Source organism: Peromyscus californicus, unplaced genomic scaffold (genome assembly GCF_007827085.1).
Source record: "Peromyscus californicus insignis strain IS unplaced genomic scaffold, ASM782708v3 Scaffold_13__1_contigs__length_99412109, whole genome shotgun sequence".
Taxonomy (NCBI): Eukaryota; Metazoa; Chordata; class Mammalia; order Rodentia; family Cricetidae; genus Peromyscus; species Peromyscus californicus.
In genome coordinates this window covers 35,311,282-35,326,317 of record NW_026294424.1, presented here as the reverse complement: position 1 = coordinate 35,326,317, position 15,036 = coordinate 35,311,282, and the positions used below count along the sequence as shown (strand labels likewise).

Sequence of the window (15,036 nt, the reverse complement as noted above, 5' to 3'; positions counted from 1 at the left end):
TGCTTCTGGCTTTATCCACAATATACTGTACTGGGCATTCCTTTGTTTTCTAAAAGGATCGAGGCTAACCTTTGCACCAGTTAAGTGGTCAATTTCCTAAAGAAAATTCCCCCCTCAGATGAGAGATATTGATTCTAGAAATGCAAATGATAAATGTTTATATTCTAAATTTTAAGATATGGAAGATATTAAAAGCTAAGGAAGTTGTTTTGATTTGTATCTTGTATTTGGCTCCCTCTTGAAGACTTCCTCCTTTTCACCCCCACCCTCTGCCCGCCCTTCTTTTTTCTTTTGGTAACATGCTTTGGAAGGCGACTTGCTTTGGCTGAAGCAGTTCAGTGTCTCCAAGGAGATTCCAGCTCCGCTGCCCTCCACTTCTTAAACTGAGTCACAATATGCAGGTTGGCTTTCACACAAAACCTCTCAGCTTTGGAACGCAGGAAGACCTTGATTAGTTTCAGAGGTGAAATTTGCCAACCTAGTTACTTTTGCTAAAGGAGAGCTGAATCCTCCGCGCTCGCCTTGTTAAGTTCCAATCATCTTTTTTTTTTTTTTTTTTTTTTTTGAGGCGAAACCGAAGGAGAGAGTGTGTTTTATCGCGGCACTGCACACTCTGAAGCCCGCTCTTCTAACGGCTTCTGTCCCCGCTGCAGCGCAAGATGGAGCGAAGGGCTCAGGAGACGTCCAGGTCTGTGCACCAAGCACAAGAAGCCTAAGGCGAGTCACCTGCTGGTAGGGAACGCTGATGTGAACACACGTGGGTACTGCGAGGGTCTTGGGGACCACGCCAAGTTTGCCAAAGGGGTAATGAACAGATGGCCCCCGGTTCAGAGCCAGCGGGGGTCAGAGAGCGCACTGGGATTCCAGGGTTTGCAAGGTTGATGAAGTCACTCAAGCCACACGTCCCACCTTCCAGGCTGCGCTAGTCTCTCCCCTTAAACTGAAATCCAAGGAGCCGCCGCACTGGGTGAGCAGCAGAGACGGCTCCTTCGGGACCGAAAAGCGGCAAAAGCCAGGTGCTAGGCTGGGTCGCTGGAAGTTGGCTGGCAGGGACACACAGGAGAGGCGGGACTCGGGGCAGCACCGGAGCCAAAGCGGCAGCAGTGGGCGCTAGCGATCCTCTTCTGCCCTCCGCGCTCTCCCCGAGCGTCGGCCTCCTCTGTCCCCTCCTCCGGCTTCTGCTCCTCCTCCTGCTCCTCCCATCTTCGGATCCCGGCACTAAAACGTCTGTCTGCAAGGTCCTCTGAGCGCTGCAGCCACGAGCTGCGGCCACCGCCGGGTCTCTCTCGGTGAGTGCTTGTGTTCCTTCCCGGCTCGTCCGCCCGGAGGTGACATTTGCTCCAAAGGGATCAGATGCTTGGAGGTGGTGCTGCCCATGGCCCGGCCGGAGAGAAGATTGAGGGCGCCTGACCGGCTGGACGGGTAAACGACTCAGGTGAGCGCTGCGCGCAAGGGGTAAAGGTGTCAGGCTGGGGAGTGGCCGGTGAGGGTTGCCTAGGCGCCTTCTTCTTCTGGCGTCCCGACTTAGGGCAAGTGTAAAGCCTAAGATGAGTGCAGGGTGAAGCAGTTAGAGTGGAGAGTACACGGAAGGAAGACTCGGGGTTTTCGAATCCTCCTGTCTCCTGCCCTGGAACTGCATCTCTAGAATTCACGAGATGGACTCTAAGGGACCGGAGTTTCTGACTCTTAAAAGACGGGGACTTGCGTCCCTACCTGACTCAGGAGGGTCGTCGTTGTCCGTTCCTCGGCGCCGCTGATTCTCTCTAGGACCCTGTGCAAGTGCAGCTGGGGCGCAGCGCTTGCCGAACCGGGGTACCACTAGGGGCGGAGAACTGGGCAGCGGGGACAGCTGACTGGAGTCACTCCGGGATGGGGCATCTGGGATGTGCAAGCCTTGGTCTGGTGTGCCTTTGCGTTCAGTAGCTGTAATGGGGAGACCGATCATCTCCCGGGGTAATCGAAGAGGAAGGCGGCAGGCAGGACTGTAAGTATTAAGAAAACCAGTTACAAACCGCAGTTAAATTTTCATGTTACTTTTTACTTTTTTTTTCCCCACCTGGGTATCTATTTCGGGAATCGCCGACGGAGGAGGTGGATGGGGGGATGTTAAAGGATGTCGGGACACGAACCAGGGGAGCCTGTATTTAGAACGAGCAGGGCTTACTCATAGCCCGACATCTTCAGGTGAACCCCCCCCCCCCCCCACACCCGCCTTTGCAGCAGTGAACTCCAAGGCTTCCCCCTCTGGAACCTGCCTTTCCTGGAACTGGAGGGCGAGCTCTCCGAACCTGGGGCTCGAGCCAGTGGTAGGATGAAGAAAGCAACGCTGAAGCCAGATGTGGGCCAAGGATTGGTGGGTTGTGCCAGACTCAGCAATTATTTGTGGATTCTTCAGATCATGTATTGGCACAACCTAAGCTAAGGGGGCACCTGATCTTATTTGCACAGGCAGGGCTCTCCTCCGGACCCGGAGGAGCACCCTTTCTCTCTAACTCCCACTATGCAGAAGCTGTGGTATCCTTGCTTTGCCTTGCTTTGCCTTGCCTTGCCTTGCCTTGCCTTGCCTTGCGCGAGACTTACTCCTCCTCTTCCCTCTGCGTTATGTTATCCTGGGCTATTTTTATCCATAACTATGCTAAGATGCTCTGGGGGGATCCCAAGGAGGCAACTATGGATCCACCGTCTTGAAACTGCTCTCCCAGAAGCAGTCTCTAGTAAGCCAGGAATTGGGCTGAGGAGACAAGAAAGTGGACAGGAGAAAAGGAGAGAGCGCATCCCTGTTTCAGTCTGAGCTCACCATTCTCAGGGAGAGCTCCACCAGCACCCAAGGCTGACCCAGCCCCTAGCCCCTGCCACCCCTGGGGAGCAGGCCCCAGCACAGTCCCCATGTGCCCCAGCCCTGGCTGGGTGTTTGACCAGCTGCTGGAGAGAGAACAAAGTCCTGTGGTCTCAGCTTTGCTCTCAAATAACAATGTATTTGTTGAAATTCAGTTACCAGCTTCCACCTAGGAGTTAATTCCAGGAAATCTATATTTAACTGTAGTTTTTAATAAAAGGAAATAGAGAGAGCTCCACTTCTGCACCCCTAACCCCTGAATTTCTAAAGTACTGATTCCTTTTGACCCTAGGAATTATTATTCTTGCTTTCTACTTTCCCAGCCACAGTTAGAATTAGCTGGACCTTCCAAAATTCCAGATGAACTCTTAAGCTTCAAATCGTTGTGCTGTTCCTTTTTCCAGCATGCTTAGATTTTTCCATTCACAGAACTGGAAAAATAATGTGGAAATGGACCATTGTGTTATGTAAGGTTACCCCCACCCCGAACACCACCCCTCTCTACAGCCAGGTATAAGAAGGTCAACTTTTCAAAGAGCCTCCATGGCGTCAGTTACCCATCTAACTCTTGTTCGACAGGGATGGACAACTTCCTGACTAAGCACTCTTAAGTCTCTGCAGTTAATTAGCCAGCAGCCAGAGAAGATGTCTTAGTGAGCAGGGCTGAGCTATGCTTCTGGGCTTCACATCCTATGCCAAGTTGCTGTGCATTGCACACCTTTAAGATGGGAAGTTTTGAACAGGGAAACTGGTGAGGAAGTGATACCTTGGTCTTGCAAAGGGAATTTTGGACACATTGAGGGCCCTTGCTTCTGGTGTAGGAGCAGAGGCGCTCTCTCCAGCGGATTATCCTCTTCCTACAGCTTGTTAAGCAGAGTAAGCTTTGCCTTACTCAAACTCCTTTATATAGCTGAGACTTGTGTTTTCATCCTCAAAAGAAATTCTCTGCCTTGAAAAATCCCAGGGATTCTCTGAAGGGAAAAGCTTCATGGGAGCTTTTCTTGTCTTAAGTAAAAATTCAGTGGCAATTTGAAAGCAGCTGGGAATGGGTTGGCTGGTAGGTGCTGCTTGACTTTGTGCTCTGCCTTTCTGAGACCAAGAACATACACTGGGTGGCACACAGCTACCAGCAGGACTGAGACATGTTCTCTCCTAGGTGATTAGATTTGGAGGCAGGGGTGGTCAAACATGTGGATGCTTTCATGAGTTTTAACCTGTGCCTGTCACGAGCGTCTAGACACCAGTTCTAGGGCCCGAGTTCCAAAGTGTAGAACTTTCCTGGCTGCTCTGTGACAAGTGTACTAGCTTCCTAGATGTTACCAAAGGTAGGGACTTTCCAGCTGAGGTTAGAAAAGACCAACACTGCTGTTCCCTAGTCACCAGCCTGGGCACGGGCCTTCTGCTTTCTGCCAGGCTGTCCTTCTGGAAAGAGAAAGCAAGAGACTGCAGATGGGGGTGAAGCCAACTTCTGGCCCTATGACCTTAACCTGACTGTTTTCTCTTTCTAAACCTCACAGTCTTTCCTGAAGATTAGTGACTGGAGGGTGATTAAGAGGAAGTGATAAAATACACATGAAAGATACTTCGCCGACAATAACCTACTACAATAACATTTGTGAAATTTTTTTATCTAAAATGCCTTTCTGGCATTTTTATTTTATATCTACTCAATGTTCATGTTATTTGTAATTGGGGTGTGCCCGAGTCCATCACAGGAACTAAACATTAAATGAGGGCAGATTTAAATAAGCTTCATCTTATGGGCTCTCTACATGAATTACATCAACACTGAGCCCTACTGTTTCTAAGAATTATAATTTTAATTTTCAGGATCAATATTCAGTTTTAGAGTTGCTTTTTCTTCTTTGTCTTTGTGAGACAGTCATATATCCTGGCCTTATCTCAAATTTGCTATGTAGCTAAAGATGACCTTGGACATCATCTGGCCCTCCTCTTCCCAGTACCAAGTGCTGGGGTTCTAGACATGAACTATAGCACCTGGTTATTGTGTAGGGCTAGAGTTCGAACTAGCATGCTAGGCAAGCACTCTACCAACTGACCTACATCCCTTGCCCTTTAAAGGTTTTTGCTGTAGTTTTGCTTTTAAGTTCAGTATGTACACGTGTCTTAAGGAAATGTATTTAAAGGGAGGGACATAATATCGCTTAATCAAAAACAGAGAAAAGTTAACAAGCAATGACTCAACTCGGGGAGAGTGAAGCATGACCAGTTTTGTGGGTATCCCTTTTCTAACTTGGTCATCTGCACAGAGTGCTTGCTTTTCTTCCTTTTTCTTCTTTCTTTTTTTCCAGAATTTGTCCCCAGAGCCTAGTTCAGTATCAAGCACTTAATAGGCAGTCCATAATGTGTTTGGAAAAGTGAATGAATGATTGAACAAAATCTTCACCGCCATTCAGGAGAGCAGATGGCATCATTTCTATTTTAACAATTGAGAATCTGCAGATTAGGAAACGTTGTCAGTTTTCTAAAGGTACAGCGGATTCCAGATTGGAATTCAGATCTATGTGTTCTCATTACAGCCTTCAATACTGCTTTGGGTGCCTCTCCCTGCATCACCACTTGACGCCCTAGTACATGGCTGGAAAGCATTCAGCAACCAAATCTCATCTTCTATAGAGAACCTCACTGTCTTGCTTCAGATAGATGCTCCTCATTGGAGGTGGAGTTTCTTTTCCTAGTTTGTACCTTGCAGCCCTGAACTCAGGTTCAGTTAAATGATCCCACCAGAGGATTGGAATCTGGAGGGAGCAGGTTAAGGACACAGGAACTGCTGAGTGTTTATCACCCACTTGGGTCATGGATCGAGTGGCTGGCGTCAGCAGCAGCAGCATCCAAGTCTCAAGATGTGCTCCCAGTGGAACTATTCCTCGGGCACCATCTTGACATCATCTCTGGAGTCTAGTTCCCTTCATTCCTTCTCATTTTCCAATCCTGGATTTTCAGCATCTCACTAGCTCCTAGAGGCAACACATAGTCTTCAAACAAATTCCTTTTTTTGTGTCTGAGTCAAGCAGCATTGTAAGAAGCTGATGCATACAGCCTCCACGATCCATCTTCAGGACTGCCTCTGGCACGAAGCCTTCTCAGCTCCCTCCACCCACAGGGAATTAAGTCCATAGCTTTTGCAGGCCGTTAGAATAATATTTACTGGGCCATAGTTTGTCAATAGTTATGTGCTACCAGGAGAGGACTAGAAAAATGAATACATTATTCTTCCAAGGAATGGCTTAAACATAACAGAAATAGATCCCAAAGGACATTTTTTTTCTTATTTTTTTCTCCTTCATGCTGCCTGCTTTTTGGTAGCTTTCCAGCAGGGGTCGCAAATGGCAATGCCTTCAGCTGCCAGGCAAGAAGCAGCCTGGGTAGAACACCAATGTGAGCTCAGATCCAACTTTGTTGCCAGTGAAACCTGTGTCCTAACCTCGCCAGGTTTTGTTTACTGCTTAAGATAAATTGCAGGTTCATAGTTTTACGTAAAATTTCCTGACATCAGGTTCTAGCAGCTAATTCAACATGTCTAAATAGTACATGTGGGCCCAACAGGGCATTTTTCTATGAAGGGACCCCAGAGTTCTCCCACAGGCCTGCAGTCTGTGGCTTCTGGTGCCTGGGATAGAATGGAATTTGGGTTGTAATGCGACACTGAAGATCTTACCTGTACAATCGCAATAGGAGTGTAGGGAAAGGGATAGAGACTGCTGTAATCACTTCCTTCCACGTGGATGAGGCATCTGCTTCAGTCACTTGGGGATGCCTCTGGTCCTTGTCTCAGTAAGCAGTTTCCGAATCCCATTTACACCTTTAAGTCATTTGCTGAGTTCCAGCCCGGCAACACTCCCTGTTCTTCCTACCAGTAACACAGCAGGGAATAAAACAGATGGAACCCCTCATCCCTGTGCACATCTTCTAGGGGAGGAGACAAAGGGAGAGAACTAATGAAAATCTCTCCTACTTAGATTGTCCTACACTGAGGATTTAAAAAGAAATCAGGGAAGTGCGATACAAAATGTAAGGGTATCTGGCAAGTCGGGAGGCCTTTGGCACGTAGTCTAGGTGCTAGTTCAATGTAATCAATATCAAGTTTCACTATCTGACACAAAACCATTTTCAGTATGGGAATATAGAGTCTTGATTGTATTTTGCAGTTTCAAATTAATCTCTGATATTTCTCTGAATATCTAACTTTTTTTTCAAAGTGATGTTGGTTGGTTTTTGGCTCTTTACTCTTTGAGGGGGCCTGACACCCAGTTCCTAAATAAATCACACATATGGAGGCTTATTATTATTTATAAATGACCAGCCTTAGCTTGGTTTATTTCTAGCCAGTTTTCCTTAAATTATCCTTTAATTTAGGATTTGGCCTCAAGGCTTTTATCTTTCTCTCTTCCTGTATACCTTTTCTTTCCTTCTTTCTCTGTGTTTGGCTATGTAGCTGGGTGGCTGGGTGGTTGGCCCCTGAAATCCTCCTCCTTCCTATCTCACTCCTTGATCTTTCTTTCCTCCCAGATTTCTCCTTCTATTTCTTCTCTCTGCCTGCCAGCCTCACCTATCCTTTCTCCTGCCTCACCATTGGCCGTTTAGCTCCTTATTAGACCATCAGGTGTTTTATACAGGTAAGGTAACACGGCTTCACAGAGTTAAACACATGCAGCATAAACAAAAGTAATATACCCTAAAACAATATTCCCCAACAAAGTGATGAGTGGGCATGTTTGTTGAGCATCTTCCTTTGACTGGACATTGCGTTAAATGTGATGATGGACTGCCAAACCAAGCAATGATGCTATAGACTAACATGGAAGACATCAATACAGGATCACAGCGATTGGGTCTCTGGAGCTATGGAGGGGAGTGGGGAAGATGTTCTTGTAGAGAGTCCATGCTGGGAACACTGGTGTTCAGTGCCTTTTTAATTGAGCAGTGAATATGTATATGTGCCAGAAATAGTTTACATGTGTGCTTTCCAATTTACTTTCCATTCCTAGATTCTATCCTTAGCGACGAGTTCTTTGGAGCTTTAATTTCTTTGTCTGGCACTGATTTGAAACAAATATTATTACAGAAATTAACTTTGTCTTTCAGGAACCAAGTATTTAATTTTTTTTTCTGAGTACAAAGTGCGCTTTTGACCTTGGATACTCTGACTTTCCATCTTCCAAATCTGCCCAAACTTTGTTGATAGGCAGTTGTCCAGGAGATGATGAAATGCTTTAGATTCCTGGTGAACTTACAGTTCAGGGAAGTCACATAAATTAGCAAGGTTGCGCACAAAAGGTGAGGAATGTACAGTTGTCTTTAGTGGCCTCATCTCAGAGATAGGTCTCTTTCGTCACCATTCCCTTTGCTCACATCAGTACTTTCTTAAGACAATTGTGTAGCTCTTGAATGGGCTTAGCTGTCATTATCCTGCTCCTTGCCTGACTCACTTGCTTACTATGTCACACTCCCCCACAAGGAGATACGCTCCATGAGAGCGAAGACCTGGAGGTGTCTGTTTGTTTCAGTTTCTGGAACTCCAGGTCTGCTCCCAAGTACTGGCTCAAAGAGCAACCCTGAAAGTCTTCATCTGGGGAAATTACAGAGGACTTCATGGGGGAAGAAATATTTAAGAAAAAAAAAAAGAGAAAGGTATTAGAGAGAAAAGAAAAAAAATGATCAAATATAGTCAAAATTGGTATAGATCCAGTTCTTGAGAACCCAACAAATTGTTTTAAGGTCTCCAAAGTATAAATTCAGCCAAGTAACTGACCCTGTAGCAGGGGCCCATTGCCGAGGCTACCATAGCCTTGCAAACCCCTCTGACTCAGAAAGAATGTAGAATGATAAGCCCTTGCTTTGGCAGCTGGTGATAATTCCACCTGCTTCCTTTCTCTCCCCTCTCAGTCCTGCAAACGTGGAAGGAAGAGCTCAGCTTCTTCGATTTATGCTTAAGGAAACTGAGGCCTGGAAATGAGTCACTTTTTTCTCCCTATTCCCTGCAAGAAGCTGGTAGGTGTGGGACCTGCAGCCAGAATCCTCTACCTGTGCCGAGCAGATAGCTTAAGATTATTCAACCCCTGGAGGACTAAATGAGTAACCCACACTCTGTAAGTGAAGAAATACACTTAGGCTGAAAACTGTTCACGTCTTCTTTTATCCATCAAGAACTTCCACTTCAGCATTTTTACGTCTTGTCGCCTTTCCCCTAGAATTCCTGCAGATTCAGTGCATGTAAGCCCTGCAGTAGGTTGTTTTATGTAAATGTCTTCATTCTTCATTTAGGAGAGTCAATCAAACTCCTATATCAGCAGTTAGAATACAGTGAGAGAAAGGTGATTGCAGATGAAGCTGAAATGAAAAGGCATGCTCGCCTCGCTGTGCTCAGAAAAATAACTGCTTCAGAGGCAGGGACCAGAGCAGGCTGGAAAACTGGTCTCCTCTACAAACCTGGTGTGCCCTTGATTCCCACAGACCCTCCCCAGGCTAGGGTGTCAGGGAAGATATCTTGAGATTCTATTTTGGAATTACTTTTATTTTGCTGGAAATAGACACTCCTGTTTGCTTTCAGTATAGGTGACTTTTCAAGACCTTAGTTTTTTCAACATTATCATGAAGAGAAAAGGATGTAAAAGTGCCTGGTGCCATGCTCAGAAAGTCATCTTGTATAAATTTGATAGACTTTGTAGATCGAAACGTAAGACAGCCATGTAAATTTGAATTTGAGATGAATAATAAAGAACAGTTTAGGTATATCCCAGATACTTAAGAATTCATTTAGTACCGTGAGGTGGTGGCACACGCCTTTAATCCTAGCACTCGGGAGGCAGAGCCAGGCGGATCTCTGTGAGTTTGAGGCCAGCCTGGGCTACCAAGTGAGTTCCAGGAAAGGCACAAAGCTACACAGAGAAACCATGTCTCAAAAAAACAAAACAAAACAAAACAAAAAAGAATTCATTTAGTATAGGCTGAGAGTGTAGGTCAGCAGTAGGGTGTGTGCTTAGTACCCCCAAGTCCTGGGATCCATCTGTGGTCATATGTGTCTTTGATTCTATGTCTTACAAAGTCTCACTAGGTTCTTGACTCTTCTTAGAAATTATTTTTCTGAAAATTCTGAATCATATGACACTAAGGAAAGTGTTACACTGTAATCTCAAAGGTGAAATGGTTTAGCCTGAGGGAATGGTCTAAGACGAAAAAGAAATGTTGTTTTCCCTGGTGAGCTAAGCAAGGAGCAGCCTAGCCTAGCCTATTTTAACTTAACTGTTAAAATAGGGAAACAGAACCTGGTATGTATTTAGTAACTGAGACACACATTCTCTCTGTAAGCCCATGGTATCATGAGCCATATCTTTCTCAGCAGTCTCTGGGAAGAAGAAATGTCAACCTGTGAGGCGACCAGAGGAGTACTGGGTCCACTAAAGCAGGGCCTTATTAAATGCAAACATGGCTCCCAGCTCATCTCTACAGACGTAGTATTAGAATCCCTAATTCTGTGTGTTTAGCTTGCAGTACCTGTAGAAGTCAGGAAACTAAAAAGAGGCCATTGGGAGGATAATGGTACAAAGGGCAGGAGGAGAGAAGAACACAGGCAATGGGGAGATAGAGCAGGGGGATATAGGAAAGATTTAAGTAAAAATGGGTGGGAAGATAGGAGAGGCAAGGTGGCAGGGAGGAGGGTGAACCCGATGAAGGGATATTAAAAAACTATATGGAAACCTACTATCCTGTAACCAAATTAAAACATATAATTTATTTTTTTAATAAACTGTTTGAAGGGAAATGCCCTGCATAGCTGGAAAAAGCTGCCCCTAGAAGTCATGGGTTATTAAAACAAAAGCCCTGTGCCAGGAGTGGGATACATCCTTGTGAGTTGGTGGTCAGGGAACCCCCAAACAGGACAAGCGCTTATCATTTTCTTTGTTGCCAGCCAGCACAAGATGGTGAGACAGGGTTGCTAAAGACACCATATTCCCTCGGATGCACAACAGCGACATTAAGCTGGAAGTGGAAACAGCCCATCTTTAAGCTGGTCCATCATAGTTCTAGAAGGGGCTGTACAGGCTGCGGGAGAAGTGTGAGGAGACGTCAATCAATAGTCTTAGACAGCTGTGAATCTTACTATCTATGAAACCAGCCTGCCAGGCAAGTGTATCTATCTTCTTATGTGACAGCAGTACTACTGTAATGTGTATGATCAACTGTTCTCTAGTTGGATTTGAGACCTGCCCCACCAGAGAGAATCCATGCCTGGTATTGTAAACTGGATAAAAAAACAAACAAACAAACAAAAAACATAGCAGGGGAGATAATGGGCCCTAGTGGGAACTGAATACCATTGCTTAACTAAATTGACAGGGTCAAGCTTTCTTCTAAATATTTATGTTTGTACGTGTAGATGTTAATCAGTGAATCCTCTTTCTAGTGAACGGCAGTGAATGCAAGGGGGCTCATACCTGTACAGGGTGCTGAGAATAAGTGATAGTTGAGTGCTTAGCCTGAAACAAATAATTTGTATCAGCTCCTCTGGGGCAAAAGGAACATTATGGAAGAAAGGGAGGAAAGAATCTACAAGCCAGGTAATAGGGAGTAGAACTGTGAAATGTTGTCTCCTCGGCAAGACAGCCATTGCAATCACAGCTGTGGCTTCAGAGCACCTGAAGACACAGGCACTGGTTGCCCAAGTCAAGCAGGCTTGGAGGAGGGACTCAGAGCTGCCTGTCTCTCACTGCTGAACTACTTGCTCCTGTCGATTTAGGGAGAGGAGGGAATTATTGCCTTTAGATACATCTCCAATGGTGACCCCATCAGGCTCCGGTGCATGGTTCCAAACCAGTGGCCACACTGATAACACTGGTTAAATCAAGTAAGTCACAAAATCAACCCAAATCTGTGAATCTGAGAAAGCGACTGAAGGGGATGGTGGCTAGTGTTCTATAGAGATGGGAGGGAGATAAGGGGCTGTGAGCAATTGCAATACTTTATATACATATAGGACTTTGTCAAAAAAACAGAACTAATAATGAAGGGAAGCTTAGGTCCCCACAGGACTCCACTAGGGCCAGTGTCAAGCTGGCCTTTGCAAGCTCATCCCTGAAATTACTCTTCCATCAGATGACTACAAAGTTCATCAGTCCATTAGATGGCCTTTCCAATGTACTGGGCCTGGTGTGCTAGACTGGGATTAGGAACTGAATGGCGATCTCCCTAGGATTCTTGGAACATGTTGTGAGGATGGGTGTGAGCATGTCTAATCAGGCATGATAGGGAATCAAATTAGCAAGGAGTTTGTTGCTTGTATAGTTTCTAATGTGTTTTTATAGCTTCCTCAATGGTAAAATATTGCTTAAGATAAAACAATACATTTCTGTTACATATAATATTAGTACCTGTGTAACATAAACTTTGTACTAGCAGTGTGTTTCTATAGAATATTATCTAGAAAAATATGGGCACAATGCCATTCAGTTAGCCAGCCAGTTGGGTTTGTTTGGAATTTGCTTTACTATGTATGAGCCATACCATAAAAGGTAAGTTGTGGTTAAACCTCAGTCTTCACATCTGGGAAATGGGCATGCTTGAATTTATAACAGGAGGTTGTTTAATGCTCAGCTAAACAAATAAACTATGTCAAGAGATATAAGGTGCCTGATGGACAGTGTCACATAAAGCTCACAACAGAAAGTGATAATGACCCTGGATAAGAAATTGAATACGGTGTCATGGGGCCCAAGAACTAAAGCTCATACATCACATTTATAGGACAGGGTCTCAGTATTTTGCTTTTCAAACCTTAATTTATCTTTCCCTTGTGAAACAGCAATGAAGAAATGGTATAGGATGAAGGCAGGAGAAGGCCCAGAGTGCATGTTGTGCGAGAGAAGAATGGAGACAGGGAGGAGCAGAGGGTAGAAGAAGAAAAGAGAAGAGAAGGTGGGACAACAGAAAACCCATGAAGAGCAGACAAACACAATTCAGGGGCAGGGAGTCTAGTCATATATGACAGAAATGTCCTCAGCAAGCCCTGCTTCTATCTTCATGCAGGCACTTAGGTTAACGCCACCTCCATACTGTGTCCCAAAGCTCAGGTTCCCAAAGTAATGCTCTTAATATGGAAGGAAAGAAATAAAAAGCTCAAATTGTCAAGCTGGAGAGAAGCTGGGGGGATCCCTGTGCAGTGTAAAATCTGTTTCCTTACAGATGAAAAGACAAGGGCATGGAGTGCCACCTTGTGGAGGGACCAGCCACTGTGCCCCTGCTGGTCCTCTGGGGAGGTGGGGCTCCTCCTTGGTTGGGCTTTACATCTGCATTGTTTAAATAAACTCTTGGAGAAGCCTTTCAGAGTGTCATCCTGTCTGCTCTGTGCTCCATGGGAATGACTCTTCGGGGAGAATCCCCCCCCCCCGCCCCCCCGGCCACTCTCAGCTCCATCTGCACACCTTGTGTGAATGATCCATTCATGGGGCTAATAGAGCCATCCTTTATCACCCTCCTGGGAAGTAAGACCACACGTAGAGCTAGCGCTCTGTTCCGAGAGTAGTTTTGAGTTCACAGTGACTCTGGGCACATGAAAATATCCCCGACCAGGAAAGAAGTGTTTTTCCATTGTATTTCACATTTTGAAAGTGAGTTTGCATTTTAAAAACCTTCATTGTTTTATCTGTAAAATGTCTTTCTATTTGATGAGGAATTTTATTTGTAATGTATGTAGAGCATCCATTAGAAAGCCTGGCACAAAGCCAGTATCAACATGGTGGCACCCAATACTCATTATTAATTTCTCTCTCTGGAAAGGCAGATTTTGGCTGAAAATCAGATCAAGAGTACCATCCTGAGTATAGATGATTACCCCATCCCAGAGTGATGAAAGATCACAGTGTCCCTCACACAGGTGATCTCATCACTTGGCTCTAAAGCAGGAAGAGATGGACTTGGGGGACCTCACTTGTCCTTTAAGCAGGAAGGGAAACTTCAAATACCTCTCGATTTTCCCAGTAGTCCCTAGCAGCCAGAAATTAGCCCAAAGGTAAATAAGGGTGTGTGTGTGTGTGTGTGTGTGTGTGTGTGTGTGTGTGTGTGTGTGCAAATATAAAGGAAACTGAGGCACAGAAACATTTGAAGCAATGAGAGGAGAAAATTAATTGACTATGGCAACCCTGAATCGATCTCTCCTACTTTGAGCAACTATTACAGCTGTGTTTGTCCACGGCAGCCGGTGATTGATCAGGCTGAGCCTCATAACTTCTTTTTTATTGCTATGTTCAGCTGAAATACAGATCTTTTATCCTCCTGCTTTGCTCTCTTTTCCTGCTCTGGCTCCATAACATTTGCAATCATTTGCAGTCTGCAGCATCTCTCCCTGTTAGTCTCTCCCTATGTCCTGAGTAATCTTTGCAAAACTCAGGGATAAAGGGAACCCTCCATGTCCTCCGGGTGCAATGGAGAACTCCGGGAATTGTGTTGGACTCTTAGACATAGATGCGATCTCATCCCACATAAGGTTTCAGTGCAAAGGTCACCTTGGGCAAGTAAATAATTTCACTCTTCCTTAGGTATTCACTCATAATTTTAATCACACAGTTCTCTTTGCTCATTTATTTAATATTAAATCTATTTCAAGAGGTGAGGTTATAGAGTTCGGGGAATTTGTCTAGAGACTCCCACCCCCAAGGCCAGCAGACGGTTGTTGGGAACTGTTGAATGAAAACACAAGAGACCCTGCCACCCTCCTTTTAAGTCTTCAAGATTAAGTGCAATGATGCATTTAATGGTGATTTAATGACAGTTCATTTAATTAGTTGGAGCATATAATGCATATAGTAGGTGTGTAAAAGCTTTCTTTTCTTATAATGTTTTACTTTTAAAAAGTGGAAGTATTAATGAACTTCCAAGTTGGGCAGCTGGTGTGCCCACTGAAGTCCTTTACCACTCTATTCTCTGGAATCTGATGATGGGACCCCGTGATTTCAGTGATGTGAGTATCCCCACATTTGGTGCACACTGCTTCCTGTGCGGAGATTCTATGTCTTCTTTTTCTCATCAGGTTCACACTGGGTCATTCTTTATGTTCTCTCTGGATTTTCTTCTAATGGTGTCTGTATCCCTTGGCAAATTATTTCCCATATGGAGAACTGCAGAGATCTCTGTTCTAGGAGGACAATGGATAGATCCCCTGTCCTGTAAATTTAGGAGCCATTTTG

General features: G+C 45.1%; 1 protein-coding gene across 7 annotated transcripts in view; it reads left to right on the top strand.

Moving 5' to 3' along the window:
- Positions 1-674: 674 nt before the first annotated feature.
- Hs3st1 (heparan sulfate-glucosamine 3-sulfotransferase 1) overlaps positions 675-15,036 on the top strand; it is a 31,020-nt gene continuing 16,658 nt past the window's right edge. For 3 of the 7 annotated variants that reach the window (XM_052734826.1, XM_052734821.1, XM_052734822.1), the window contains exon 1: positions 675-1,435. The gene's annotated coding sequence lies outside the window, so the exon portion shown is untranslated. Of the gene's footprint in view, positions 1,436-1,860; positions 1,985-7,366; positions 7,474-15,036 lie in introns of those variants that run through there. The other 4 variants (XM_052734827.1, XM_052734820.1, XM_052734823.1 and 1 more) reach the window with 4 other exon arrangements.